The sequence below is a fragment of the Macrobrachium rosenbergii genome, chromosome 47 (genome assembly GCF_040412425.1).
Source record: "Macrobrachium rosenbergii isolate ZJJX-2024 chromosome 47, ASM4041242v1, whole genome shotgun sequence".
NCBI classification, from domain to species: domain Eukaryota; kingdom Metazoa; phylum Arthropoda; class Malacostraca; order Decapoda; family Palaemonidae; genus Macrobrachium; species Macrobrachium rosenbergii.
The window spans coordinates 34,505,624-34,511,300 of NC_089787.1; the positions used below are offsets into that span (position 1 = coordinate 34,505,624).

Genomic DNA, 5,677 nt, shown 5'->3' on the forward strand with positions numbered 1-5,677 from the left:
TTGTGTTTCAGTAAACTCACAGGCAGGAAGAGAGTTCCAAATCTTTGAAGTGAGTAGAGCGAAGGTCTGACCGAACCGGTTGAATCGACCTTTCAGGGGAAAATGTGTCTTCATGAACTTCTCTTTCTGTGCGGTGGTAGATCAACCATTTAAAAAAAAAAAAAAGAATGATTTTATGTGTTTCAGTAAACTCACAGGCAGGAAGAGAGTTCCAAATCTTTGAAGTGAGTGGAGCGAAGGTCTGGCCGAACCGGTTGAATCGACCTTTCAGAGAAAATGTGTCTTCATGAACTTCTCTTTCTGTGCGGTGGTAGATCAACCATTTGAAAAAATAAAAAAGAAGAAAGAAAGATGTTATAGGTTTTAGTAAACTCACAGGCAGGAAGAGAGTTCCAAATTTTTTAAGTGAGTGGCGTGAATGTGTGATCAAACCGGTTGAATCTCAAGTTCCCAACTTCTACACTGCATGTATTTGACCGCAAAATAATTAATATAACTTCAGCAATAGTAATTATGTGGTTAATAAGGTGTAAGTGATTAATCTCCCGAGTATTAACGTCACCTGATAGAGGGATTTATACGTTTACATTTGAGAGTTGGATTTCAGCTAATGATGATAATTGCTACTAATGTATGCTAATAAATATACTAGGGGTGAAAACAATCACAGATTAGGATATGTGACTTGACAAAGCTGTGTATTTACAGGTTTTAACAGAAGAGTGTTGTATATGTTTTAGTATTCCTATTGGAGACGGAAAGAAAAATCTTTAACATAGTCTTTAACTGAACATGTATATATATACTTCAAATATTTTATAGGGCATCATAAGAGCCCTTAATCTCCAGTTTCCCATGTTTTTTACGATCAGAAATATTGTTAGATCTCCCATAATTTGGGTTCGTTGCTATTTAATATGATATTTGCAAATAATTACTGTAACAGCTTCTACGTGATATACCTTAAAATTTCAGTTTGTAGTCTACACCGCAGCAAAATTCGGAGCTAGGGAATCTGGTGAGTTTACCAATTTTCTATTGTTTTTAATTTTAGCATCCCAATCCTACAGCAGATTTTTACCTGATTTACTAATATTTTTTTATTATTAGCGAGTTCGAATCGCAGTTGATAACCTTATTTGTTAGCATCATTGCACAGAAATCATTCAAACAAAATATTTCAGACGAAATCGCATTTGTATAAAAAAAATAAATAAAAGATTATCAGGTGTCAGTAAAACTTTCTGTCTAATGTTAGTTTTACATAATGTTTTTGTACTATTAAAAGGTTCTTATCGACATACTTCATCATTATCAGTTTAATGATTATTGATGAGCTTGCCATTATCATATTAAATTTCAAGGAGTCTCGAAACAGCTAAAAAAAAATTATTAAATTCATGTTCACTCACTTATGGTAAACCAAATTTTAAAGAAACATTACAACGTAAGAACGATTATTTCGGAGAGAGAGAGAGAGAGAGAGAGAGAGAGAGAGAGAGAGAGAGAGAGAGAGAGAGAGAGAGAGAGAGAGAGAGAGAGCTTATGAAGGTTCTGGAACAATGCATTTTCATCGTGTATATTTATCGAGGCTTCATTTCATGCCCTCTTGACCTCTGTCAAGACCTCGTTTATGAACCAGGATAGACGACATTCTGTATATTTCAAAGTCAAGCTGTGAAACCTTTGTAAAATTGCGTAATGCCACACAGTTTATGAACGAAGAATTCTTATGCAAAGGTTCAAGCGAAGATGCAGTGCATTACTACCCTAAAGCAGTTATTGTATTTAATAATTTACTTACATTTTTATTTATATATTTATTTTTTTTCTTGTTAATTTCTTTTTTCTTTTATAATGACTGATTACTTACTTCTGTATTTCCCATTTCCTTCTGTTACTTCTTACAAATGAATGCCGTATTCTTTGGAAGCTTGAATTTCAAGTCAATGGCCCCTGTGGGCTTATTTCATGTGGATTGGGTTCACCGTCTTATAATAATAATAATATAATAATAATAATAATAATAATAATAATAATAATAATAATAATAATAATAATAATAAGAAGAAGAAGAAGAAGAAGAAGAAGAAGAAGAAGAAGAAGAAGAAGAAGAAGAAGAAGAAGAAGAAGAAGAAGCTCTAGGGTGTAAAGAATAAAGGAAAACGCTGTGGGAATGTTTTCAGCCAACGTATTGTACTCTTGAATTTACAACCCCTTTGAAAACAACACTCTTTACAAGGGATATTCCCTCTCTTGCAACAATACGACTATGTACTGGGGAATAAACTACACCACGGGAAAGTTAACATGATTGACATGACAAATTCATTGAGCTACTTTTTGCTGTTGTAGGCAAGTTACCTTGTAACCTGTTCCTAGCTACAGTCTTGTTCAGTGAACCTCATTCTTAAATCGTTGTTTTGTAATAGTTCTAAAGAGATTTAATTCACACAGAAGACGGCATTTTAACATGATATATTTACTGATTCTCAGTTCATGCATTTTGGGAATTAAGAAAGGCATTTGTAATGTAGTCGAATTCTGTAATTTTACTTTTATCGTGTTGAGTTTTTTTTTTCGGGACAGAATCGTGACTACTAAAATATCGATGCTCAGTTTGCAGTACTAGGAGACGCCCTCATTCTCTTGGGTATATGAATAAGAGGACGTCACGGGTAACAGCACTGTTCTGTGGATGGTTGCTTTGCTAGTCAGTGGCCTTTCAGGCTTGGCCCATATAAATGTTTGTTCATTTTGCCAAAATTTCTAAATAACATTCTCCACGTAGCAGGATAAAAAAAAATAATGATAATAATAATAAAATAATAATAATATGGAAGAATAAGTATGAAGAATAGAGAAGACTCTAAAAGCTAAATGCCATTGAAACAGCATTTGTTTTTAATAATAATAATAATAATAATAATAATAATAATAATAATATGACGAACAGAGAAGACTCTACAAGCTAAATACCATTGGAACAGCAATTGTTTTTAATAATAATAATAATAATAATAATAATAATAATAATAATAATAATAATAATAATAGATAATAATAATAATAATAATAATAATAATAATAATAATAATAATAATAATAATAATAATAATAATAATAATAATAATAAGACGAACAGAGACGACTCTACAGGCTAAATACCATTGAAACAGTAATTGTTTTTAATGATAATAATAATAATAATAATAATAATAATAATAATAATTTAATAATAATGTCATTAAATTACGCTCTGTTAGCAGCCACAATAAGCAACACTATCTTCATTCTGTAAAGGCAGGAACAGACAAGTGCGTTTTTAGTACCTTTTAAAAATATGATTGTTCCTCCATAAACCGGATGACTAAAGAGAATGATATGCAGAAATCGAGAGGCACTGATCGTAGGGAGTAACTTTTACACTTAGCGCTAATGATGTATATTACTATTTTTATTTCTAATGAAATAAGAGTTTTTATCATTATAATGTAGAAGTCGTCATCACAGAAGAGGGCGAACATTAAAATCTCATTGAAAATCTCACAACTTTTCGTGTTATAGAATTATATGACTATATTTTTTCCTGATTGTATTTTTGAAATTTCAATAATTATTGCTTAATATTCAGTAAAATTTTAAGAGTATGTATTGATTTCAAGAATTATCAAGGTAATAATAATTTACATTTATCTCCAGGCAAAACAGAAATATCTAAAAAATTATTCCAAGGTACACTCGCGCGAAGACAATGCTTCTTGCATTCATTCCCGGCACAGTTTTGGAAATGAATGGGAGAAAAGATGCCACATTAAATACGAATGGGCGGAGGCCATGCATCACGAGATTTCTATAAAACTAAATGTCCCTGAAAAGCCTCGTCATACGCTCGCCGAAATATACCCAGATAATCGTAATATAATAACAGCTGCGGGTGACAGGTCCCCATGAAAACGTCACCCGAATAAGAAGGCCTCTTTGGATTTACGGTCCGCTCGTTGGTTGGGTGGGGGCTGGGGTGCGGGGAATCGGACTGCAATTTAAACTAAATTAGAAAAACTCCACGGGGTGAAGACACCGTATTTCACGCGGGATCATCGTCATCTTGATGGATGGCGGGGGACATTCATAACTATTTGTTTGAATGCATTCGGGTTTCTTAGCGTCCGGGTAGAGATTACGGTATCGTGAAGCTTTCCTTAACAGGAGATGAAGGAGAATTACGTGGATTTATGATCATTAGCTTAATTCTGATGGTTTTAAGATACTTTTCAAATAGGAAATGCGGTAAATTTTGTTCGTCTCAAGTCTTGGTAGGCAGTAATTTTAAAGAGCGCCTGTGCAACTTATAAAACCAATATATTGGGAGATGAAGTATTAAAGAATTGCGAGATTTTGATTTAAAAAAAATGCTTATAAACAAAAGTCTTTCACCCCTTGTTGCATTATCTTCATCCTTTCGATTATGTTTAAAAAACCTAGCCACACTTTACATCATAAATATTTTGGGTTGCATTGCTTATAAATTGCAGTCGAGGTTTGAGCAGAAAAAATAAACACATGAACAACACTTTCATTTTCGGACTTGTTCTTCCATACTTAGTTATTGTAACAACGCAGATCCTTTAACATTGGTATCTTTATTGATTAAAATCATTAGCTTCCATTAGAATAACAAAGGCCACCAAAACACAGCTGAAACATTTATTGTGATGTTTAAATGTTGACTCCTGTCAAAAAAGGCAGGGCACTGGTGGAGTACAGAGTTACATTTCATTTGTCTTGTCAATCCAACACCAAAACTATTTGCAATATCCAGACACACTGGTACCTTCTCAAAAATGCTATTTTTCTTCATGTGAAACTGAATTGAAAATATTATATGTTGTTTTTTATATGAAACTGAGTTGAAAATATTAGAAAAAAGATTAGCATAATAAATGAAATCAGAATAACAGAACTAATTTTCAGACAGCAGGTGACTTGTAATGATTTAATTTCAGGAGTATGTAAACAAAAGCGCTAATGATTGCTTGATGGAACATCTATTTCAGTATTCATATTCGTTATAATCTGAAAAATTTTCTTTATATTATCTTTTCAGTTTTATCGCCAGAGCAGTGAACTAGCTAACCTTCTGAAGAGCTAACTGTTCAGAGCCGAGCAAGATCGTACGGCTCCAGTCTTCAAAGGAGCGTCCATTCTAGAGCTGTGTACTTAGCCGGCTTTCATGTTCTGTCAGAAGTTGAGGTAAGTTGCCTTCACAAGGTTCTCCTTGCTTTTTAATACATTTTTATCTATTTATTAATTTATGTTTGTTATTTTCTTTTTAGTAAGTGAGATCTCTTCTTTCTGGATTTTCCTTTGCCTTCTCTTACTTCCTAATGAGCACCATATTCTTTGGAGGCTTGAATTTCAAGTCAGTGGCCCCTGTTGAATTGTTTCATATGAATAGGGTTCATCGTCTGAATAATAATAATAATAATAATAATAATAATAATAATAATAATAATAATAATAATAATAATAATAATAATAATAATAATAATAATAATAATAATAGCTGTAATCTTTCGTGGAAACATGGATTCATTTTGAAAACCTCGTCTCTCATTTTCACTGTAGTTTTCAAGTACCAAATCGTTTTGATTATATACACAGATATAGGACGACC

The 5,677-nt window shown here is 32.5% G+C and overlaps 1 long non-coding RNA gene across 1 annotated transcript in view; it reads left to right on the forward strand.

Annotated features, from left to right (window-relative positions):
- Positions 1-5,253, forward strand: part of LOC136830756 (uncharacterized) — a 212,421-nt gene extending 207,168 nt beyond the window's left edge. The window contains exon 3 of the long non-coding RNA XR_010850736.1: positions 5,108-5,253. This is a non-coding gene — a long non-coding RNA (uncharacterized lncRNA). The remainder of the gene's footprint in view (positions 1-5,107) is intronic.
- Positions 5,254-5,677: the final 424 nt, after the last annotated feature.